At 39.4% G+C, this 27,053-nt stretch overlaps 1 protein-coding gene across 3 annotated transcripts in view; it reads left to right on the forward strand.

Annotated features, from left to right (window-relative positions):
- LOC126416212 (anoctamin-1-like) overlaps positions 1 to 27,053 on the forward strand; it is a 253,460-nt gene that overhangs the window by 75,291 nt on the left and 151,116 nt on the right. The window lies entirely within an intron of this gene.

Raw genomic sequence — 27,053 nt, forward strand, 5'->3', positions numbered from 1 at the left:
TCCTTTTCGGTGTGAGGTGCAAATATGCCACAGGCCCCTGTAATTCCATGTCCAACAAAAACTTATGCTTCCGTCCATGTACTAAACTATTTGAGCAGAATTCCCCACTGCACTCATTTTGTCTGTGTTTATATTCAGTGGGAGTGATGCATAGTGGCTCCAGAGTGCATTTGGCCGACTAATGGTGAGTTACTATCCCTACCCTATGTGCACCCATCACACCTCTTGTTAGATTTTGCCTGCAATCTACCTTGTATGCCCACGTTTATAACATGACAGTTCACATCGTTTCCACTGTATGAGCCCCATTCATCAATATCTGTAACATTTGGCATCCCCTGTGAAATTTCTTTTCTTACCCGAACTTCAGTTATTGCGTCTATTTCTTCCAATGGTGACGCAGTTGGTAGGGCTTCAGTTAAGTTCTTACGAAACTGTGCCAGTAAAAATGTAACCAAGTGCTCTTTATTCTGCCTCTTGCAGAAGGACCTTGTTGATGTCTTTGCTTTCCATCAACTCATGTGTATTGACATTTAGCTTCCTAATACTGTCCACAAAGATTTCCATTGGCTCCCCCAAATTTTTTGACACACTGCTCAACTGTTCCCTATAATACTGACAGCTGTCAGCTGTTTTTCTTTTTTTATTGCTGTACTAAGCCTGCCTGGGCAGTAGAGGCATTCAGACTTCCTGTGTCGTACCCAGGACTCTCTGAGACTGGCTGCAGTACTAGGCAATGGCACCCAGTGTGTGATGTCACCTCAAGGGCACCAGTTAGAATCCCAGAAACTTCACAGCTATCTAATGGCTTGTAGAGCAGCAGCTTTGCCTAGTTGGTGACGCTGCATGAAAGGCTGCATCCTCTTGACTGTTGACTGGCAAAGTGACTTTCACAGTGTCGGTGGAAGGTGGAAGTACCACTAGTGCATTGAAGCAGGGGTCGCACCGAGATGATGTCTCATTTTCCGTGGAATTTACAGGGAACTCATCTAGTGATTGCTCCAGGTGATAACAAACAATCTCCTGGCAGTCAGGGTGGGGACCTGCTGGAAGGCAAGAAACTGCATCCATGATATAATGACAAGCGGAAATGCGACAGTGACTGGATACTGAAAATTTGTCAGACAGTGCATCCAACAATGAAGGCAATGTGCCATACACTCTGGCAATTTTGGCTATAGTCTAAAAAGTGATCAGCAGTTTATAATCATTGATAAGATGAAATTTGCAACTATACAAAAAAATGTGATATTTATGAACAGCATGAATCATGGTCAGTGATTCTTTTTTAGTATGTGAATGGTGTTCTTGAGCTTCTTTGATATAAACATGATTGGCCTTTCCGTATCATCCTCTAACATATGAGGAGAATAGCCCTGGTGCTGTGTGGGGATACATCAAGAGGGGGTGCATTTGGAGAAGTTAATGTAAGGCCTTTCTGTGCTACAGCTGCAAAAACCAGACACAGATTGTGCCTGAGTTCTTCTGTCATGCCATCAGTTACCAAGTTATCATTGAGATAATTTACACAACATGGAATTGTGCGATACCTTGCCTGTAAAATCTCTGGAGTATGGCAGGGAGATTAGCCACACCAAAAGACAGTCATAATGGTGTCTTCAAGACTAGAATCTTCCTTGAGTCTTCACAAGCAGTAACTGAAAATATACCTCTGAGTTTTTGAAAAAGAAAAATCCTCCTGATAATTTAGAAAAAAAGGTCATCCACTTGAGGCAAGGAATAAGAAATAATGTCCAGTGAATATTAATGGTTTGCTTGTAGTCTCAACATGGCTGAAGAAGCTCTAAGGCTTCCCAACCACCACTGATGCCTAAACCCATTGATTGTAGGAAATGTGGGACAGAACTAGTTGTTATTATTCAGTCTAGTTCAAGCTTGATTGCATGCTTAATGGCCAAAGGAATTGGGAGAACTTTGCAAAATCTCTGACTTGCTGTTGATTTGAAGACATGTGGGCTGAAAATCAACTGCTTTCCCCAGACCAGCTTCAAACAGTGGCACAAACAACATACAAAGTATCAATGGCAGCAAAAAGTACTGATGAGCTGATGGAGGGCACTTTGTTGTTGTTGTGGTCTTCAGTCCTGAGACTGGTTTGATGCAGCTCTCCATGCTACTCTATCCTGTGCAAGCTCCTTCATCTCCCAGTACCTACTGCAACCTACATCCTTCTGAATCTGCTTAGTGTATTCATCTCTTGGTCTCCCTCTACGATTTTTACCCTCCACGGTGCCCTCTAATGCTAAATTTGTGATCCCTTGATGCCTCAAAACATGTCCTACCAACCGATCCCTTCTTCTAGTCAAGTTGTGCCACAAACTTCTCTTCTCCCCAATCCTATTCAATACCTCCTCATTAGTTACGTGATCTACCCACCTTATCTTCAGCATTCTTCTGTAGCACCACATTTCGAAAGCTTCTATTCTCTTTTTGTCCAAACTAGTTATCGTCCATGTTTCACTTCCATACATGGCTACACTCCATACAAATACTTTCAGAAACGACTTCCTGACGCTTAAATCTATACTCGATGTTAACAAATTTCTCTTCTTCAGAAACGCTTTCCTTCCCATTGCCAGTCTACATTTTATATCCTCTCTACTTCGACCATCATCAGTTATTTTGCTCCCTAAATAGCTAAACTCCTTTACTACTTTAAGTGTCTCATTTCCTAATCTAATTCCCTCAGCATCACCTGATTTAATTTGACTACATTCCATTATCCTCGTTTTGCTTTTGTTGATATTCATTTTATATCCTCCTTTCAAGACACTGTCCATTCCCTTCAACTGCTCTTCCAAGTCCTTTGCTGTCTCTGACAGAATTACAATGTCATCAGTGAACCTCAAAGTTTTTACTTCTTCTCCATGAATTTTAATACCTACTCCGAATTTTTCTTTTGTTTCCTTTACTGCTTGCTCAATATACAGATTGAATAACATCGGGGAGAAGCTACAACCCTGTCTCACTCCCTTCCCAACCACTGCTTCCCTTTGATGTCCCTCGACTGTTATAACTGCCATCTGGTTTCTGTACAAATTGTAAATAGCCTTTCGCTCCCTGTATTTTACCCCTGCCACCTTCAGAATTTGAAAGAGAGTATTCCAGTTAACATTGTCAAAAGCTTTCTCTACGTCTACAAATGCTAGAAATGTAAGTTTGCCTTTTCTTAATCTTTCTTCTAAGATAAGTCTTAAGGTTAGTATTGCCTCACGTGTTCCAACATTTCTACGGAATCCAAACTGATCTTCCCCGAGGTCCGCTTCTACCAGTTTTTCCATTCGTCTGTAAGGAATTCGCGTTAGTATTTTGCAGCTGTGACTTATTAAACTGATAGTTCGGTAATTTTCACATCTGTCAACACATGCTTTCTTTGCGATTGGAATAATTATATTCTTCTTGAAGTCTGAGGGTATTTCGCCTGCCTCATACATCTTGCTCACCAGATGGTCGAGTTTTGTCATGAATGGCTCTCCCAAGGCCATCAGTAGTTCTAATGGAATGTTGTCTACTCCCGGGGCCTTGTTTCGACTCAGGTCTTTCAGTGCTCTGTCAAACTCTTCACGCAGTATCTTATCTCCCATTTCGTCTTCATCTACATCCTCTTCCATTTCCATAATATTGTCCTCAAGTACATCGCCCTTGTATAAACCCTCTATATACTCCTTCTACCTTTCTGCCTTCCCTTCTTTGCTTAGAACTGGGTTGCCATCTGAGCTCTTGATATTCATACAAGTGGTTCTCCTTTCTCCAAAGGTCTCTTTAATTTTCCTGTAGGCAGTATCTATCTTACCCCTAGTGAGACAAGCCTCTACATCCTTACATTTGTCCTCTAGCCATCCCTGCTTAGCCATTTTGCACTTCCTGTCGATATCATTTTTGAGACGTTTGTATTCCTTTATAGCATAGCACTTTATAGCATAGTAAAAATCAAAAGATGGAATACATGTTGAGTTCAAAAATGTTCTTGACTGAAGGATCCATCACAACAAAATGGCAATGTTCAAGGCATCTGATTGTAAGTAAGTGTCAGCTGCACACAACTTAAGAGTGGCGTCAGTATCGAAAAGAAAAGTCACTGGAATGCCATGCACTGTTGCATCTCACAAAATTTTATGTGTTGCCAAGCATATTATCCCTGCCTGAAAGTATATTAATTTGAACTGGCTGGGATGATGCCTGTGCTTTTCATGCTATGACTCACTGGTCACACACTTTATCGTGGCCCCTCTGTGACTGGTGTAAGTCAGTTGACTTCATGCTGCTCCAGAATGTTTACAGTTGTTGCCAGCCTTAGGTATGTAACAGTGTTGCACACCATAACAATAAGTAGGCATTGTGAATATAGTGTTGATTTGTGTGCAATGTCGTGCATAGTGATTGTTAATACTATCTCCAAAAATGAGCTAAGTGGGTGTACTTCTTCCTTCTAGTGACTTGCCGTCAACTTTTGTGTCATTTCAGCAACACAGTCCATTACGTGTTCAATTTTTATGAGTTATGAGCTGACTGCTGTGGGAGAAGGAGGGTGGGAGGGGGGGGGGGAGGGGGGGGGGAGGCCTGTCTCAGCAGCCGGTATGCTACTAGCTGATTGCAAGCTTCCACACTCAGCATCCTCAGCTCAGGGGCCAAGTAAAAGTGTGCAGTCAGTACTTCTGCAGGTTGATCCCTACATAAACAGTTACAATACTTGTCCTCATAATGTCTGCATTCCTACCTGGAATGCAAGGAAAAACAGTCTGGGAAACTTGGAAACAAAGTGTATCACCGTGAACGATACTCGAGATCACTAAGAATGTGGATGGGTGGCTGCTGCTGAATGGAACTTGTTTATCTTTGAGGAGTGTGGTGACATCTCACTGCACTGCGTCACTAAGGCTCTTGGCCAGATACAAAATGTCAAAGTCTGTTGAAAAAGTTTATTGCACCGTTTGCAATATTTTACATGCATGCGCTATTCATAGCACTTCAGCCAGAGAGGAGGTTGGACTAATGTAAGGCTTGCATGTGGGCATCCTTGTCCAGGGTTAAGTGGATCACCACTCTATGTATTAAATTTTCCACACATGATTAAACTCACTTGTGAATTTACATTTTCAACTCGACTTCCGCAAATCTACAGTCCACAAGATGCATAACTTTCAGTGGATGACTTATAGTTAGAATTAATTAACAATTTAAACCTTGCCACCACCACATGCATTTTGATGAAAAAATGAGCAAATAACATAGAGAATACAGTGGAACTTTGTTAATGAGTGCCTCCCATAACATGCAATTCACATATCAAGCAAAACAAATTGTAAAAAAATGACTCACGTAACAAGCAATGTTTCACATAATGAGTAATAACAATTTAGTGTGATGTCACCAGCTGTTTGCACGTGGTGGGAGAAATGTTCAACAATATGTACATCTTTCATTGTCGGCAGCAGTATATGAACAATGTCTTTAGTATGTACTGCAGTCTGGGTCTAGCACTCTTTCTGCTACCATCTTAGTGCAGCTTATAGCCACACGTTTCTAAACTTGTGTTCACAAAGTGTTTTTTTGAGTGCAGATTTTAATAACCTTTGTAGAAATGTCCCCGAAGATAATGTAACAAGATGATGACCAGAAGAGAAAGAAAATTACCTCAGAAATGAAACATAAAATCATTGAAAAATGTGAATGTGGTGTGAGCATTGCTGATTTAGCATGCACATACAGTCAGTCTACATCAACTATTTGCACTATCCTCAAGAATAAAGACAAGATTAAGGAGGAAGATGGTTCAAAGGAAGTGACAAGAGTACCTAAACAACAGTTTTATATTCTGGATAATGTTGAAAGGTTGCTCCTTATATGGATAAATGAAAAGCAAATGCAAGGTGACACTGTTAATCAGAACATCATTTGTGAGAAGGCAAGAATGATTTTCGCTGACCTCACCAAGAAGACGCCAGGATTATCAGTGGACAAAGAAGCCATGGGTGGTTTGAGAAGTTTAAGAGAAAAACCAGCACCAATAGTGTTGTGGGGCATGGCAAAGCAGCCAGCTCTGACGCAAAGGCAGTAGAGAACTTTATCAACAATTTCAAGATGCTCATAGATTCTAAGGGTTATCTGCCACAACAGGTTTTTAATTGTGACGAGATGAGTCTATTCTGGGTAAAGATGCCGAAGCATACCTTTATAACAGCAGAGGAGAATGCATTGACTGGTCACAAGTTAGTGAAAGACCATCTCACACTGCTATTCTGTGCCAATGTAAGTGACAATTTGAATATTAAACTGCTACTTGTTTTTTGTTGTTGTTGTTGTGGTCTTCAGTCTAAAGACCGATTTGGTGTGGCTTTCCATGCTACTCTACTCTGTGCAGGCCTTCTCATCTCCAAGTAAATACTGAAACTTGCATCCTTTTGAATCTGCTTAGTGTATTTATCCCTTGGTCTCCCTCTATGACCGGGCGAGGTGGCGCAGTGGTTAGCACACTGGACTCGCATTCGGGAGGGCGACGGTTCAATCCCGTTTCCGGCCATCCTGATTTAGGTTTTCCACGATTTCCCTAAATCGCTTCAGGCAAATGCCGGGATGGTTTCTTTGAAAGGGCACGGCCGATTTCCTTCTCCATCCTTCCCTCACCCGAGCTTGCGCTCCCTCTCTAATGACCTCGTTGTCGATGGGACGTTAAACACTAATATCCTCCTCCTCCTCCTCCTCCTCCCTCTATGATTTTTACCCTCCACGCTTCCCTACAATACTAAATTGGTGATCTCTTGGTACCTGAGAACCTGTCCTATCAGCCGATTCCTTCTTCTAGTCAAGTTGTGCCACAAATTCCTCATCTCCCCGATTCTATTCAGTACTTCCTCATTAGTTACGTGATCTACCCATCTAATCTTCAGCATTCTTCTGTAGCACCACATTTCAAAAGTGTTTATTCTCTTCTTGTCCAAACTGTTTTCGTCCATATTTCACTTCCATACATGGCTACACTCCATACAAAAACTGTCAGAAAAGACTTCCTGACACTTAAATCTATACTCAATGTTAACAAACTTCTCTTCTTCAGAAATGCTTTCCTCACCGTCACCAGTCCACATTTTATATCGTCTCTACATTGACCATCATCAGTTATTTTGCTGCTTGTTTATTTAAATGTGATGTGGAGGTTCAGCAACAAGGCTTGGGTGACACATGATCTTTTTTGTGATTGGATGGATGAAGTGTTTGGTCCTTCAGTGAAAAATATTTGCTTGAGCTGGATCTGCCACTCCATGTCTTGTTTGTCATGGACAGCGCTCCTCCCCATTTTCCGGGCCTACAAGACCACCTCCTTGAAGAATTTTGATTCATCAGTATCCAATTTCTGCCTTCCAACATCACTCCATTATTCCAGCCTATGGACCAGCAGATGATTTCTAACTTTAAGAAGATCTACACTAAAGCACTCTTGAAGCTTTTTTGAGGTGACTGAAGCTACAAATCTCACTTACAGAGAGTTTTAGAAATATCACTTCAACATCGTTGCCTGATCTTGGGTTACCAAGAGAACTCTCACATCTGGTTAGAAGCAGCTCTGGCTGGAGTGCATTGTCAAATGTGACTCTGAGGCATTTGAGTCAGTATCTGTGGCACCTGTAGTCATTGAGATTGTGTCTTTGGCCAAGAGCATGGGGCAAGAAGTGGATAACAGTGATGGAAGATCAGAGCCAGCCAAGAAATGGCCACCGAAGAGCTTATGGAGTTGCAGTGTGTTTCACAGCAGGAAGTTGTGGAGAGGAGTTCTTCAGAGGAGGAGGAGGAGGCAGTAACAGCAAATCTACAACCTTCTGGTGCAGTAAGAGAAATGCTGAAAGCATGGGAATCGGTTGCATTGTGTATTGAAAGTCATCACCCAAATAAAGCAATGGCTATGCGCACTACAAATTTATTTGAAGATAGTGCTGCGTCATATTTTCACCAAGTGTTGAAGCTTTGGCAGAAACAAATGACTACAGATAGCTTCTTAGTAAAAAAAAATTAGTTATGTATCATGAATAATAAAGTACATAATACTATATGTATTATTTCCTTTGAATAAATGGTGCATGAATAACATAAAGCTTTTAATACTGCTGCATGGAATGCATTATCATATTGTACATTAATTTATACGTGAGAAATTTTTTCACATAACGATTGTTTTTGCACGTTGAGTAAGGTTCTGGAACGAATTATGCTCTCTGTGCAAGATTCCACTGTATTTCAAACAATAGCATCACAGAGGGGTTCAACAGTGCAGCTAATTTTTTAACCTGGTAATGTAACTGCTGATTTGACAACACCAAAAAGCCCCATTGGCAATCTGGACATTAAATATTGTATACATATCTGGAGTCTCATTAAATACTGAAATGCCAGAAAAGCTGGCTGTGTCTGTGATTGATGCAGCATTGAATTAGTTAAGTGGCTACTGGCACAGCTCGAGAAATTTAGCATCCACCACAGTGCTTGGTGAACCGCAACTGCGATGGTCTAGTCGTCAGTACCGTAAATCTCACTTTGTACCAACAACATTTGTTGAACACAATTAAATTTCCTTAAGAACTACTGAAAATTGTCTATTAATCTATGAAACCAAACAGCAATAATTCTTGGTGGAAATTCGTATGAACCAAAATACGATTTGATATGAAACAGTTCCTAATCAAGTCTGAATAACGTCCAAGCACAACTTAGTCACTATGGATACATTTAGCAAGTATGAGACTAAACAGAGTTTGATGGTGGTGGAAACTGCACATTCATTAGCTGAAGTGTTATGCTACGGGCTTAAACTGGTCTGGTGCACACAGATTTAAATTGGTTCTGGCAAACTGTCACAGTTGCCAGACCACACTTGTAGTAGTGAGTCACATAAAAGCAAACTGAGGAAGAAACCTTCTTGTGGTGGCCTTGTATTTGCTCACTATAGAAATGACCATGATCAGCCAGTAGTGTTGTCAGTACACCTGCCACAGTGCTCTGACAGGTATGGATGACATTATATGTATTGATAGATCTGTATCTTCCATTTGAAAGAACAGTGTGGTTACTAAACATAAAAACCTACTTACAGAGTTTCAAGAATCAGGATTAATTAAAAGAACAGAAATATGCTATGACCCCCCCCCCCCCCCCCCCACGTATTCCACCTGTAGGGACCACAAAAACAAGATTAGGCCAGTTATAGCAAGCACTCCATACACTAATGGATCAGGAGTAGTAAACCACAGTACGTAGTACAATATGAGGTACCCTCCGGTATTTTGCAATGGTTTGAACAGAATACGGTTGCATGTGTAGGTGTGGACACTTCCAGGTCTGTTTCATTAACATAAGAGGGGATATATGAATTAAATGCAACCGGGTTCAAGTCTCGGTCCAGCACACAGTTTTAATCTGCCAGGAAGTTTAAAAATCAGCGCACACTCTGCTGCAGAGTGAAATTTCATTCTACTTCTAGGTTTTAGTTCTCATTGATGACGATGGTGGCCACCGTTGTAGAATTCTGTCAGAGAACAAAAGGTAATCTATGCAGTATCTGATGTATTTGTTAAAGGCAAGAAAATTAATATTTTAATAAAATAGAATTAATTTTGCAATATCCATTGACAGATCAAATTATAGTGCTGGGGTCCATTACTGTACGTCATTCATCTAGGAAGGTGCAGCAAGTCAGTTTGTCATTGACTCAGTTGGTGGAGAGGAGATCTGTGGAATGAGTATTCACTCAAAGCCCACACTCAACACAAAAAAATGTGTTATCTTAAAATAAATGACCAGTTCTTATATTATTAATTTACTCACTGCAGAATAGTTCTGTACCCAAATAATATAACATTAATTATTGCATGCTATGCCAATCTGAATGATTTATGATGCAGCATCATGGTAATGATGGAAAAGTATACCATTTAGTTACTCCAGTTCCATTAAAAAGGAATGTTACAAACACTGTAGGCATTACATTTAATTTGTATATCCCCTCTTATGTTAATGAAATAGACAAATTCTTAGGCTTTCATGTTGTCCAAAGACTCATTATGTGAATTTATAAAGGAAATATATCCTTGAATATTGCTCATCAGTATGGCTTCCTTACCAGTTAGGATGGATAGAGGAAATAGAGAAGATCCAAAGAAGCACAGTGTGTTTCATTTCAGGTTCATTTACTAAGCATGAAAGCATCACATAGATGATCAACTAACTCCAGTGGCAGATGATGCAAGAGATGTGTTGTGCATCATGGTGTGCTTTACTGTTAAACTTCTGGGGGCGTATGTTCAAAGAAGAGTCGACGGATATATGACTTCCTCCTGTATATATATCTTGTGAAGAGGCCATGAAGATAAAATTAGAGTAATTGAAGCCCATGTGAAGGCTTATTGGCAATCATTCTTCCAGCGAACCATTTGAAACTGGAACAGGAAAGGGGAGAATTGACAGTGGTACACAAAATACCCTTCACCACACACTGCAAGGTGTAGGGGGAGATGTAGAAATGTGTGTGCCAAAGTGTCACATGTGATCTGTTTGCTTGAGGGTCTGTGACAGTGAAGCATTGCAAATTTTTGCACAGTTTTTTTTTCACTCTCATTTGACTTTTGGAGTACTTTTTTGCATTTGAAAACACTTAAGCAGTATTAAGTTTACACAGCTCTAACTAAACAACGTGAATTCTTAGTATGATGAAAATTTTAGGAATATATGACTGTCTCTTCCTGGACATTTTTATGTACAATTAATAACATTAGTTCTCACATTGACCTTCTTTTGGGAAGATCAGTAAATTACATATTCATGAGCCAGTCCATACCTGGAAATTATGCGCTATCTATCTTACTTAGATGCTTGAAATTTTAAGTACACATTAATAACATGTCTGTCTAAAAAGTAGGCTACAATCATGTCATTTCAGCTGCAAGTTTTTATTCTAGATATATTTACATCTGGTAAACAAAATTAAGGTCACTTTTTTATAATTAATCAGTCAGAAGCAGCTGAAGATAGTGGTCATGTGTGTGTGAGGTGTGGTTGCTTGTGTGAATGTGTGTGTGTTTCCTTTATCTTTATGGAGAGTAGCAAACTGCCCTTTTCATAATATTGTTGATATTCCAACCTAGACCTTCCATTGTTTAAAATAATGTAGTATGTTTTTATATAGTTACTTTACGGATAATTAATGTTTGTGAAAAGTGTACACATGTTAGATAAACTACAGTAATGAACCAAAAAACATTTTAATATTGTGTAACTTACTTGTGTTTCTTGTTCTATTTAATCACCACTATAATTGATAAGTAGCTTTTTCTTAAAGAATTAATCTGATAATTGTAGCATTGTGTACCTAATCTGTGTATATAATATAATTGGATGGATTAAAAAATCTACTCACCAAGCAGCAGTAGGGAAAGAAATGTGCATGCTTTCTTAGCCAGTGGCTCATTGTTCTGGCAGAAGGATTGAAGGAGAAGGAAAATGAGTGAAGAAAAAGGACTGGCGAGGTTTAGGAAATGGATAGAGTTAAAAAAAAGCCACCCAAAAGCACAGTTCAGTGGATGAGGTGGATAAGTCTTCCCTGATAGGGGTTATGGGCAACCTTTCTGAGCTCTCCCCATTTATTACACCTCACCAGCCCTTCCTTTCTCCTTCCTTCCCCTTCCCAGAAGAAGGAGCTACAGCCTTGGCGAGCTTGCACTTTTCTTTACCTTTATATGGGTTGTCTCCTGCCACTGCTTATTATGTAAATAACACTAAAATTAAGGAAGGGATTACTTGCACATAAAATTTATGAAAATATGTAGTGTGAACAAAGCATGATTTCTAACATTTACACTTGACCCTTCATTTTAGGAGAAAGATTGTAAAGACAGAGTAAAAGACTGACAGTTCAAATGTAGCAAAGTAAAACAATCAAGAGCAAGTGGGTAGAAACGAATGTACTTTTAATATACTTAACCAAAATGCAAAAAGTCTCTTAAACATGAAAAGCAAATGGAGTACCTGCACGTTTGCTGTGTTTCATAGAACCACTAGGAAATTACATAAACCCAAGTTAGGAAAGGAATTATTGCACTGAGTCACTGTTGACATTCCTTGTCACATTAATGAAAATAGAATTAGATATGCCAATAGTTGTACAACCCCCAAGAGAAAATATTCAAATTTTTATTAAAAAAAAGAAAAATGGGAAAATGTTTTTATATTATTTGATAACAGTGATTGTATATTGTACATATACTTTAAAGTTCATTTTTTGACAAATTGGGTTGACTGTGCACCTTGAGTAGGCCTAAATGTCCACAAGTCAGTATCATTCTCAGTGATAAAGATCGAAGTCCAAGTTTCTGCTATAAGCAATGTAATTCCTTCACAACTGTTTTGAGGATTAATTTAGTAAAGTAAATACCTCTCATTCATGTCACATGAATGGACATTCATTAATTACTGTAGTGTGTGTATCATGAATTTCTCTGTAATATGCCTCTGCCTCCTAACAAATTTATTGATTCATTGTACATTGGTGAAAGTTCTCTGTTATGCTACAGTCTACATGAAATGATATACATGGAAGTATATTGTCTTTCTAAATCCTGCTTGTTGCTTTGGTGACTGCCAGAGTATCAGTCTGTTTTTTGATATGTTGTTAACATTTTTTTCATGGTATATGCCTGAAAACCAGAGACATTTTGTTTTATTTTTATTTTTTTCCTGACACAGAAGCTGTTACGTATTTGTTGTCCTCTGTTCTCCTTAATATGTACTGCTGCTACTGCTTCTCATGTATAGAATTGCCACCTCCTCTGACTAAAATACTCCTATCATCAGTCAGAACCAGTAAATTTTCATACCGTGATAGGGTTTGAAACACTTTTTCCCTTCCCTTGTTTCGTGATCAACTTGTAACAAAGAACTGCACAATAGTTATTATTTTCTTTATTAAATAAGCAGAGAGCTATGACCAAGTGTTTGGATTACACTAAAAATCACTCACGCTCACTTTCTGTTCTCTGGATCTCTTCATGGAGGTGGACCATCAGTTAGTTTTTTGGTTAAGTTATACTTTCCATGGGTCACTTAATGATGCAAGGTTTATAACATGCCTCTGCCTTCTAACACATTTCTTAATTCTGCATCTGTGTAGGTACTTATCCCTGCTGTTATCTTCAGGTCAGTATGACACGAAAAGGAATTTGTTCTTCCATAACTTTTTAATATTTAAATGATATTGCTCCAAATTTGATGACTTTGTTTTTCTAAACATGTTAAATACCTTGAAGCTCAAATTAAAAAAAAAAATACTAACTTAATTTGTTACACTTGTGTTCCTCGGGACAGTATGATGCCGGGGGAGTGCTTCAAAATTCACAGAATGTATAAATATCATACATGCCCATTTTTTATGAGAGAGTAAATATCTGATTCTTTATTGTTGAAATGTGCAAAGGTTACACAGCAATGCAAGTCACTGATTGTGTTCAAAATATTCGGAGTATTATGGTGGAAACAACTAACATTGAGGGTCAAAGAATTTATGGGGATGGCTGGGAAGCATTAGATGAAATTACACTTGGAGCCTGTACTGTCCTGTTATCACTGACTGGTGTGTATAAATCATATGGTGAATCAACAAAGAGCCTGTGGGATCAAGACACAGGTAGAGTCATCTTTGCTGCTGTAATGTCACTAAAAACAGTTATGTTGCCTCCCACATGTGTTACATTTCTGTGACATGTTTGATCAAAGAGCCCAAAGAGTAAATGAAAAGTTGGCACCTACAATTCTGTGGGATAAGTGGGTGGAAATACTTCCAAAACTATATAATTCTGGCACAAATTTAATTATGGATGAACAACTGGTGGCTTTCCGAAGACAAAAATCTGTACAGAAAAATTACTGGACAAGCACAAGATATGAGGGTTGTCATGGATTTGACACATAAGCTAAAAGGACAAATTTCTTCACATCATATGCATTAGGTAAAGGACTTCTCAAAAGACATCTTACAATGGTGGAGACAATGAGGAAAAATAAGCCTAAAGTCCCTAATAATATATCAAGCAAAGAAGATGTTCACATTTCAAAGTTCTTTTTTACTAAGGATACCATGGTCATATCTTATGTTCCAAGGAAGACCAACCAGGTTGTCCTGATGAGCACAATGCACAACAGTGAGGAAATAAGCAACAGAGAAGACAAGAAATCAAAAATGATATTGGACTACAATGCAAGTTCAGGAGCAGTTAACACATTGGATCAGCTTATTGGAACCTACACATGCAAGAGGAAAACAAACTGATGGCCAATGATGGTTATCTACAATGTTATTTATACTTCTGCCTCCAGTGTTTTGTGCTGTGGAGAACAATACGACGTGTGTTCAAAAAGAAACCAAAGTTTTGAAATAGCATGCCAACCAGCAGAGAGAGCACGCTGCAGCTAATGAGCGCACCTAACAGCAGGTTTAGGTGACAAACTGCCATTTGCCTCATGTCAGTCAGACAATTAGCAAGCAAACCACAGCCGCTGAAGCAAGCACATGTACAGCCTGCTTGTCACAGGGCAGAATTTCGGTCTGTGACGACTGCAAATCTGGATGTCCTTCCGCATCAACAGATGATGGCCATGTGGATAGCGTTCGTGGTGTGATTCATGGATATCATCATTTAACTGTTTGGGAAGTTGCTGAGGAGGTGGGCATCAGCCATCAAATTTTGAGTGAAAAACTTGAGAAGCATTGTGTCAGTGCAAAATTCGTACCATGTTTGTTGACTGAAAATCAGAAACAGACCTGTGTTGAAATGTATGAGGATCTGCTTACAAGTGTTAATGACAATGAAAACTTTCTGAACAACATCATAACAGGCGATGAGACATGGGTGTACGGCTGTGATTTTGAAAGAAAGATGCAGTCATCACTGTGTGTGGGCAAAGGGTCAGCTCACCCAAAAAAGCACACATGAGTTGGTCAAAGATCAAGGTGGTGATGGTTGTGTTTTTTGTCTACAAAGGCATTATCCATCATGAATTTGTGCCACGTGATCAGATAGTAAATAAGGAAGTCTACCAGGGAATCCTTGTGTGCATGTGAGATGCTGTGCATAGGAAGAGGCCTGAATTGTGGGAAAACCAGAGTTGGATGTTGCATCGTGACAATGCACCAGCTCACGCATCATACCTTGTCCACAGCTACCTAACAAAACACAGCATTCCCATTGTACCCCATCCACCGTAGTAGTGATTCTCCAAAAGGAAGAGGTTCCTACTCAATGGTCTGAAGATGACCACAGTAGTGGTTGAAACCGGTCACCTTGATAAATAAATCGTGATCAAGACTGTTTTTAATAGTAAATATTTATAAGACATTGATCACTGCTGTTCCCATAATGCATTCAAAAGTTCTCCAGATTTAGTCCCAGCAGGCTTTTTCCTGTTTCTCAAACTGAAAACCACATTGAAAGGACATCGTTTCTAAACCATAGAGGATATAGAGGACAATGCGATGAGAAACCTGTGCACTATCCCACAAAATGTGTTCCAGGAGGCATTCCAAAACTGGAAGAAATGATGGGAACAGTGTGGTGCCATTAGAGGGGACTATTTTGAAGGCAGCGCTTAAAATGTACAATAAGCAATAAAGCTGATGCAGCAAAAGTCTGGTTTCTTTTCGAACACACCTTGTAAATCCATGGTGGAAAAATAAATCCGCAGTGGGAAAAAAAAATGTTCTTTACAAAAGAAGAAATTTTCTCAATGAATTAGGAAGACTTCTAGTTATTCCTTACAATGAAAAAAATGCTGTCATGAAATCAACAGTCAGTGGCCATTGTTAGAAGAATACAAACAGGAAGTCCATCAACACAAAGCTCCAGTGCTGACATTCAAAACTGCAAATGTGCCAGATGCAAATTCTGTCCATCAAGTTGTGACAACAAGACACTAATAAAGTGTTCAAATTGTAACAAATGTGTAACACTCACATTAGACACTATCACTGCCCAAAATGTGCAATTCTGAGTAAAACTCTATTCTAATTTTTCCTATGATTGACAGTTTATATGCTAAGTAAAACACTGTTGTGCAACAGCTTAGAACCAGAGCTTACATCATTGTTGAGATTGTTGGCATGTAATAATTTGTTTATATTGTAACAAATAAACCTACATTTAAAATTATAATAATAATAATAATAATAAGCTACAAATCTGCATCTGCATCTACAGCTACAGCTACATCTACATCATACTCCTCAAGCCACCTCATGATGTGTGGCAGAGGGTACTTTTGTATCACTGACTGCCTTTGTATCAGCTCTAATTTCTCAAATTTTCTCCTAATAGTCATCACGCGAGAGATATGTGGGGGGAAGTAATATATTGTTTGACTCTTCCCGAAAAGTGCTCTCTCAAAATTTCAATAGTAAATGTCTCCATGATGTGCAACGTCTTTAATATAATGCCTGCCAATGGAGTTTGTTGAACATCTGCAATGCTCTCGTGTCGCTAAACAATCCTGTGATGAAAGGTGTCCCTCATCGCTGGATCTTCTCTATCTGTCCTACCTGGTAGGGATCCCAGATAGAGGAACAGTACTCAAGAGTCGGGTGAACAAGTGCCTTATAAGCCACTTCTTTCATGGGTGAGTTATATTTCCTTAAGATTCTTCCTATGAATCTGAATCTGGCATCTGCTTTTCCCACTATTTGTTTTATGTGGTCATTCCACTTGAGGTTGCTGTGGATACTTACTCCTAGATATTTTAGGGAAGATACTGTTTCCAGTGGTTTTTCATAAATAGTGTAGCTGTACAGTAGTGGATTTCTTTTCATATGTATGCACAATATGTCACATTTATTTACATTCAGGGTCAGCTGCCAGAGCCTGCACCATTCATCAATTTTGTGGAGGTCATTCTGCAAATCGTTACTACCTTCAATTGTTGCTACTTTGCTACAGACAACTGCATCATATGTGAACAGCCTTAAAGAGCATCCGATACTTTCTCCTAGATAATTTATATATATCATAAACAGTAACAGTCCTGGCACACTTCCTTGGGGTACTCTGGTAATTACCTTTACATCTGTCAGTTTTGTTCCATTAAGAACAATGTGTTGAGTTCTGTCTGCAAGGAAGTCTTGAATTCAGTTGCAAATCTGCTCAAATACTCGATAAGCTCATATCTTTTCTACTAAACAGCAGTGCAGGATGGTGTCAGATGCCTTCCTGAAGTCAAGGAACACAGCATCAAACTAAGCACTGTTGTCTACAGTGCTATGGATCTCATGGAGGAACAAAATGAGCTGAGTTCCACAGGATCTCTGTATGCGGAATCCATGTTGATTTTTATAGGGGAGATTTTCATTCTCCAAAAAGTCATAATTCTTGAGCATAGAACATGTTCAATAATTCCACAGACTGACAAAACAATATAGGTCTATAACTGTGTGCATCTCTCCTACAGCTCTTCTTAAAAATGGGAATGACCTGCGCTTTCTTCCAGTCACTAGGTATCCATTGTTGCTCAAGCGATCTACGATAAATTACTGCTAGAAGGGAAGCAAGTTCTTTTGCATAATCCTTGTAGAATCTTATAGGCATCTCATCTGGTTCTGATGCCTTTCCACTACTAAGTGATTGTAGTTGGATTTTGACCCACTTACTGATTTTACTCAGATCGGTTGACTAAATTTTACTTTCAAAGTCATTGAAAGATTTGCTCATTGCTCTCCTTACACTCATTTTCACTTCATTCAGCTAGGTTCGTCAGCGAGGTTTTTACTTCTCTTGAATCTGAGCTGAAGTTCTCTTTGTTTACATAGCAGTTTCATAAAATGGCTATTAAATCATGGTGGGTCTTTCCCATCCCTTAAAACCTAACTTGGATACTTGTCTAGGGAATATTGCATGATGTCTCTGAATTTTTTTCATTTGTTTTCCACATCTTTCATCCTCATGACCAAATAGTTGATGCTGAATGCTCAGAAACTCTAAAATTTGTATCCTGTCACTCTTGCTAAAGAAAATTTATTCCTACCTTTCTTAACATTCTTTGTAAGACCCATTGTCATAGATGCTTATAACCACTAATACTTTCCCCTGTGTTAACTGATTTGGTAAGTTTAGGTCTGTTTGTTGCCAGGAAGTCCAAGATGATACCCTCATAAGTTGGTTCTCTAACTATCTGCTCAAAGTAATTTTTGGACGAGACATCCAGAACAATACCACACAAATCCCTGTCTTTGGTACAAGTTTTGGTAGCATGACATTCCAAATCTGTACCCAGCAAGTCGAAGTCACCCACTGTTACAACAACATGATCAGGAAAATTACAAACGATATTCTGCAAGTTCTGCCTGAAGTGCACAACCACTAGAGTTCCTGACCCAGGCGATCTATCAAAGCGTCTAATTACTATTTTTGACTGATCTTTGGTACTTAACTTCACCCAGATTAAATCACAATCTGAATCCATGATAACATCATTAGATTTTATCAAATTCTTTACTGCAATAAACAAGCTACCTATCCGTACGATAAATATTTCAATCTGAATTTAGGATTTCATTGTAACCGATGTCCGGTTTCAATCAACTTTCTGTCCCTAATACTATCTGTGCATTATAGCATTCAGTAAGTGATACTAACTCTGGGACCTTTCCTTGCATGCTAATGTAGTTTACTAATATCATGAACCTTTTTTATCTCTGACAGAAACCAGACGGCAGTTATATGAGTCGAGGGGCATGAAAGGGAAGCAGTGGTTGGGGAGGGAGTGAGAGAGGGTTGTAGCCTATCCCCGATGTTATTCAATCTGTATATTGAGCAAGCAGTAAAAGAAACAAAAGAAAAATTCGGAGTAGGAATTAAAATCCATGGAGAAGAAATAAAAACTTTAATGTTCGCCAATGACATTGTAATTCTGTCAGAGACAGCAAAGGCCCTGGAAGAATAGTTGAATGGAATGGACAGTGTCTTGAAAGGAGAATATAAGATTAACATCAACAAAGCAAAATGAAGATAATGGAATGTAGTCGAATTAAATCAGGTGATGCTGAGGGAATTAGATTGGGAAATGAGACACTTGAAGTAGAAAATACATTTTGCTATTTTGAGAGCAAAATAACTGATGATGGTCAAAGTAGAGAAGATATAAAATGAAGACTGGCAGTGGCAAGGAAAGCATTTCTGAAGAAGAGAAACTTGTTAAGAGTATAGATTTAAATGTCAGGAAGTCGTTTCTGAAAGTATTTGTGTGGAGTGTAGCCATGTATGGAAGTGAAATACGGACGATAAATAGTTTAGACAGAAGAGAATAGAAGCATTCAAATTGTGGTGCTACAGAAGAATGCTGAAGATTAGAAGGATAGATCACACAACTAATGAGGAGGTATTGAATAGAATTGGGGAGAAGAGAAATTTGTGGCACAACTTGACTAGGAGAAGGGATCGCTTGGTAGGACATATTCTGAGGCATCAAGGGATCACCAATTTAAATTGGAGGGCAGCGTGTCGAGGGTAAAAATCATAGAGGGAGACCAAGAAATGAATACACTAAGCAGATTCAGAAGGATAGGTTGCAGTTGGTACTGGGAGATGAAGAAGCTTGCACAGGGTAGAGTAACATAGAGAGCTGCATCAAACCAGTCTCTGGACTGAAGACCACAACAGCAACATCTCTGACCTGCGACAATGAACATTCTCTTAGGATATTGTGGCTACGTTATTAGGCAAATCATCTTTAATCCCAAGGGAGGGTTTCTCTAATCTAAAAAAGCCCCCTGTGCACACCACATGTACTCCGCTATCCTAGTAGCCACTTACTGTGTGTAGTGCACGCCTAACCTATTAAGGGGAACCCTAAAAGTCTGCATCCGATAGCAGAGGTTGAGAAATTCACATCGAAAATTGTCACAGAGTCGTCTTAGCCTCTGGTTTAGACCTTTCATTCTGCTCCAAACCCGAGGACCACGATCAGCCCTGGGTACGATGCTACAAATAGACAGCTTAGCCTGCACCCCATGTGCAAAGCTAGTTTACCATCACCATATCAGCCATCCACTGAAAGGAGCCAAGGATACCCTCAGAACTCAAGAGGCAGGCATCATTCATGCCAACAAATCCCACTATATGCAGCTGGTTGTGCTTAGTGCACTCCACAGCTGCCGGCAGGGTCTGCTCCACATCACAAATGAGACTTCCTGACAAACATACTGAGTGCACACTGGAATTCTTTCCAGCCTTTCCTGCTATTTCCCTGAGGGGCTGCATCACCCTCCTAATGTTGGAGCTCCCAGTGACATGCATATCTTCACAACTGGACAAGGAAATCCGTTGCTGGCCCAGCAGTAGAGGCATCTCCTGCTGGTTCAGAATTATCTTCAACATTGGGTAGCACCTCATACCTGTTGCTAAGGCATAGGGAGCTAGCTGCACGACCTGCTCCTTCTTTTGCCTTCTGCCCACCACTGTCTGCCACCCACACTTGAGTGAGGACAGACCAGTCAGATGTTGCGTATCAGAAGATGTAGCAACACCCTGGTCACAAGGGGATTCCATCGGGACCAAAGGTGTCGCAGTTCTCATCACCAGTGCCCTGCCATTGCCACAACTTTGGGCATATGCAAGAAGCACGTCAACAGTAGCCAATGCAGCTTCCACCTCTTTATGGAGAGCAGCCAATTCTCCTTGTGTTCACTCACAACAAGCACTATCCCTAGCCATATCGTAGTGCATAAAAAATAGATGTAAGACCTCAAATGACACTACTGAAACTTCCTGGCAGATTAAAACTGTGTGCCCGACCGAGACTCGAACTCGGGAGGTCCCGAGTTCGAGTCTCGGTCGGGCACACAGTTATAATCTGCCAGGAAGTTTCATATCAGCGCACACTCCGCTGCAGAGTGAAAATCTCATTCTGGAAACATCCCCCAGGCTGTGGCTAAGCCATGTCTCCGCTATATCCTTTCTTTCAGGAGTGCTAGTTCTGCAAGGTTCGCGGGAGAGCTTCTGTAAAGTTTGGAAGGTAGGAGACGAGATACTGGCAGAAGTAAAGCTGTGAGTACCGGGCGTGAGTCGTGCTTCGGTAGCTCAGATGGTAGAGCACTTGCCCGCGAAAGGCAAAGGTCCCGAGTTCGAGTCTCGGTCGGGCACACAGTTTTAATCTGCCAGGAAGTTTCATATCAGCGCACACTCCGCTGCAGAGTGAAAATCTCATTCTCGTGACACTACTGAGTTTGGAATGTACACAAAATATATCGAGGAGAATAAAGAAGCACAAAAATTACTCTGCAGATTTTTCAGTATACCCTGAGATAGCAAGTTGTTAAATAGAAATAAATTTCTTAACTAAAGTGGATGTATCTACAGTTACTTGTTACTAGAAACTCTGCTTTCCCAAAAGCTACCGCACAAAATAAGTGTGCAAACTAGAATGCACTGATCTAAACTATAGGCTGTGCACCAGCATGAGATTTAAATGTAGTGGCATGATGTGGAGTCTCTGGTGGCAGGAAAACTACACTTAGGAAGCCACCTTGCACAAGGACATGCACCAGGATTTACACAAAAACCAAAACTTAGTGTAATTTTCTAACCACTAGTATCTTAATAGAAATTCTTCTATGGATTAGAAGCGGTTTCTCTGAAGGAACTTTGTCAGTCTACTTTAAGATTTAGCTTTTCTCACTTTCACACCTTTAATATCATTAGCTAAGTAATCAAAAATTAGGGTACCAGCATTATGCAAACATTCCTTATCTAAGTCCGTTTTAATGAAGAGTAATGATGGGAATTTTTTTCTTCTAGTATTGTAAATATGGAGGTCACTGTTCCTTTTGAAGGCTTTTGGATTATTTACAAGAAATTGCATGTCCCATATATTTTGTCATTAAGAAGTGCCTTCAGAAGTGTCAAATGAGTCAAGCTATGCATTCTGCACAAGAAGAAGCCACTAGAAGATACTTCTGATAAGAATGTTAATTATGCTCATTGCTAATCTTTTCTTACTGTTAATTATCAAAATTACTTCTAGATCACTTTACATTTGTATTTCTATATTAGGGGAAAAAACAGCTACTTTCAAAACAGCCACTGTCCCTCCATGTAAACTACTTCAAACAAAGCATTTATGTAACTTATTTAGAACACTACCAAGTCAAGACTTGTTTAATATAAACTTTAGATTAAGCAATATTTACATCTCTAAGTCTAAATATTCTGATGAATTCTAGGAGGATTGACTAATAAAGCACCCCTTATTTTGTTTTTATATGGATTGGGATGTTCAGTTTGCTGCATAATGTTTAATGGCAGTATGTCATAAACTTTTGCAAAAGAATTTAAAGCACCATTCATAAACCTAGAAAGAGAAGCACAGTCTGTACTGATATTATTTTTACCTCTAGTTTGTGATCGTAGATTGTACTGTCCGTGCTAAATTATTAACTTAAAATATCATACATCTAAGAATTCTTATGTCCTTGAAGAGGATTCTGCAAGACATTTTAACTGCACAGTTCTGTGAAATAAATACTTTTTGATCTTAGCAGCAGTGCCTCAGAAGATTATACAATAGGGCAGTATGTGCACAGTATCTTAGTCATCCCATCTGCAGGTCACCACAATGAATGAGGTTTCTACATGTACACAGGCAGATCTGAACTTTTTTGTTAATTTATCCCACCTGCTGGGGGCAGTTCAATTTATTATTCATCAGGATCACTAGGAACTTCACATGTGGATCCTCATCTATTGTATGCATCTTATTTCTCTGCATAGCACCGGTAACCCATTTTTATTGTTTGGAATTGTGAGTTCAAAGGTTAACTGTGAATAAGTTCTAAGCCCGTTCTATTATTCTTTGACCTTTTTCTGGTATGGATGTGTTTGACACTATTAGTCCTACAAGCATAATCAGAAAACATCATTTTTGAAATGTCTTCCAATGTCCTGAGTAAATTATTTATCTAGGTCAAGAACAAGAGAGGTCCAAGCACCAGCCTTGTGAGACACCATATTTAACACTTCCCAATATCACAAGTTTCAAGTTTCGAACGTTGTGCAACAACCTAAGTTCTAACAAAGGTGTGGGGCAGGGAAATAGGAAAAGATCTTGAGCACCACAGCAAGGGATGTGAGGGGAAGGATGTTTATGTGGCAGCTCGAAAGGCTGCCAATTTCTAGCCATGCATGCTCCATGTGCCCAGTTGATCAGCAGCTATGGCACAAATTATGACATGTAAGGAACTAGATTTCATGAAAGCACATCATACAGATGCTCATGTTCAAGACTCATTGTTATTAATTTATCAATGACACACATAAAACAAGACATCGCCATGTTACTAGATCACAGGTTGCTGAGTTGGTCACCCATTGTCGTGTCCAGCAGTGCCGGCGCAGAGCAAAGTATAGTTACACTATGTGATAGAAAGTATCTGGACACTGAAAATGACTTACAAGTACGTGGTGCCCTCCATCGGTAATGCTGGAATTCAGTATGGTGTTGGCCCACCCTTAGCCGTGATAACAGCTTCCAACCTCGCAGGCATACATTCTATCAGGTGCTAGAAGGTATCTTGGGTTATGGCAGCCCATTCTTCATGAAGTGCTACACTGAGGAGAGATATCGATGTTGGTCGGTGAGGCCTGGCACGAAGTCAGCGTTCCAAAACATCCCAAATGTGTTCTATAGGATTCAGGTCAGGACTCTGTGCAGGGCAGTCCATTACAGGGATGTTATTGTCGTGTAACTACTCCGCCACAGGCCGTGCATTATGAACAGGTGCTCGATTGTGTTGAAAGATGCAGTCGCCATACCCGAATTGCTCTTCAACAGTGGAAAGCAAGAATATGCTTAAAACATCAATGTAGGCCTGTGCTGTGATAGTGCCATGCAAAGCAAGGTGTGCAAGCCCCCTCCATGGAAAACATGACCAGACCATAACACCACTGCCTCCAAATTTTACTGCTGCCACTACACACATTGGCAGATGATGTTCACTGGGCATTAGCCATACATACACCCTGCCATCAGATCATCACATTATGTACTGTGATTCGTCACTTCACATAAAGTTTTTCCACTGTTCAACCGTCCAATGTTTACGCTCCTTACACCAAGCAAGGCGACGTTTGGCATTTACCGGCGTGACATGTGGCTTATGAGCAGCTGTTCAACCATGAAATCCAAGTTTTCTCACCTCCCGCCTAACTGTCATAGTACTTGCAGTGGATCCTGGTGCAGTTTGGAATTCTTGTTTGATGGTCTGGATAGATGTCTGCCTATTACACAATATAACCCTCTTCAACTGTCGGTGGTCTCTGTCAGTCTACAGACAAGGTCGGCCTGTATGCTTCTGTGCTGTACGTTTCCCTTCATGTTTCCACTTCACTGTCACATTGGAAACAGTGGACCTAGGGATGTTGAGGTGTGCAGAAATCTTGTGCAAAGATTTATGGCAAGTGACACCCAATCACCTGAACATGTTTGAAGTCCGTGAGTGTCGCGGATCTCCCCATTCTGCTCTCTCACAATGTCTAATGACTACTGAGGTCGCTGATATGGAGTATCTGGCAATAGGTGGCAGACAATCCACGTAATATGAAAAACATATGTTTTTGGGGGTGTCGGGATACTTTTGATCACATAGTTGAAATTTAGTTCACGTGTACTAATATATTTTAAATCTCCGATGATGACTTGTTCCAATGAGTGAAAAAGAAAAATGCTCTGGGAGGAGCCAGAATGCCATTCCGGCCGGAATTAAGCACCATCATTACACCGGTTTAGTTTCCTAGTATGTGTTTATGGTCTGTGGAATCAAAGACCTTGGGAAGATCTTAGAAACAGGATATTTTTTTTTGTTTAGCTCTACAAGAACTAAATGTATGACATAATATATTCCTTTCTTAGTACAGAAACCATTATGGATGACAAACTGAGCTGTTGGTAAGAGGTTATTCTCAGGAAGGTGGTTCAGTATTTTGTTGTAAGTTATTATCTCTCATTTTTGAGAACACAGGGATGAAGGAGAGGGACTGTAATTCAAGGCCATTTGTTTATCTCCACTTTTATCAGATGGGAATTTTGCATAGCTCTGCTTGTGTACATGTGTGGTCTGTTAGTGTTATCAATAAAATGTATTCTATACATTTGCTTAAAGCATTAAAAGGTTTGTAGATAAACACAACTGGCAGATGATTCTGTAGCCGTTCATGAACAACTGTTATTTCTTATTGCTATAAAAGTACAGAGGTAATTACTTATTGAGAACAGTTATGTGCATACTTTCGCAGTTGAACTTATTCCACAATGTACACCATTTCCTAAAGCAGTAAAAAAAGTTTCACAGTTCCCAGATCCAGGCATTCAAATTATTTATCTCTGAAGTTAGTAATGGTGTGTGTCTGTCCATTGGTGACAGAACTTCATGTGAACCTGAAATTTTAGAAAGTGTGTCGACTCATAAGAGAACTAGTGAATAAAGCCAGCCAAGAATTACAGAAAAACTGAAGAGCAGGATGTCATGGGAATTAAAGATATCTTGAAGGAGATACATAAATAATGAGCAGCATTTATTCTGATATTTGATGCATTAACTTTGCCAGATTTAACAACTAAGTTCATCACATTGTATATGATGCCCTGTGTATGTAATCAGGCGACATGCTCCAAATGTCTGTATTGTCAGTGTAACGTGCCAGCTGTGGATGTGCATAAACCATTAGAGCTTTTACAAGGTCAGTGGTCAGGCATGCAATACAATAAATGATCACTAAATTAATATTACTTTCTGAAAAAGCTGAAAGGTGAAAAATTCACAGCAGCTATATTCTTACTCAGAATGGCACCTGTACATGTAGTTATATCCTTAGTGATAGACATGAAATAAGATCTTGTCATTTCCTGTTCATCGTGAATAAAACTGCATATAACAGCATACTGTTGTTAATCAGTTACAAAGCTTCCACCATCATCGATGGAGCAGCACACTACAGGAAAAATGCATGGGTCCTATGCTCTTAGCCATTTTAGCACTGATCCTGTTTGAATGAAAATCGGCGTCTTCCATAAGGAACCAATAAGGTCTTCAGGCTTCTCTTACTGACAGGAAGACAGACAATGGGCAAAGGAATATCTCAGGTTGTTCACTTACTACAAAGGATCATGCACTATTGGGGCACATTCCTTTTATCTCCTAAATGTGACTTCTACAGCTCATGTATTCAAGAATGTGCACTGACAAACTAAGTATATAAAGTGATCGCAAGCTCTCTATATTCATTATCGTTTTGGAAAACAAAATAAATTTTTTTTTAACTTTGCTATGAAAAGTCTAGCTTTTGTAAACACTGCTAAACAGAATTTTTGTGATAGATATGGATGGCTTTCCAAAAGTCACAATGCCTTGCAGATCAGCTGCTGTGATTACATGACTATATAATAATACTTTCAAATAGAAATGCAGTCATTAACAGAAAGCTTCTTAATATCACTAGCAATGAAAATTGCATGTAATATTCGCTGCAAGACTTCAGATATCAATATCTGACACTTAACATTTCAGAATGGCGATATTGTTCTCCACGTAACAAAAATTCTCCACTTGCTGCTATTTAATTTATGACTTATATTAGAAAACCAGTTGCTGATAAGACTGTGTGTGAAATGTTGTTAGTCTATAATTCTGGTAGCCTAGTTCCTACAGCAGTGACTACGACACACGGGGGAAATAATTCGTTGAAACAGTCATAATCTGTTCTATAGGAGGGTGGTAGTTCCCCGGACTGTTTCTTTTACCCTTTTTTGTGCGTGACTGTAATCAGACCTGCATTTTTTTCTGTTAACTAGGAGAAGTTATCTGTTCAATGGAACTGATATAACGTATCATAAAAGGTAGAAATAATTTGATTCAAAATTATAGTACCTGACGGAGAAACTGTTAACCAAGAATTATTTTATCTCCGAGTGCAGAAAATGAATCTGAACTAAACCAGAAACATTTTTGAACTTTTTTTGTCGCA

Source organism: Schistocerca serialis, chromosome 8, assembly GCF_023864345.2.
Source record: "Schistocerca serialis cubense isolate TAMUIC-IGC-003099 chromosome 8, iqSchSeri2.2, whole genome shotgun sequence".
Lineage (NCBI taxonomy): Eukaryota > Metazoa > Arthropoda > Insecta > Orthoptera > Acrididae > Schistocerca > Schistocerca serialis.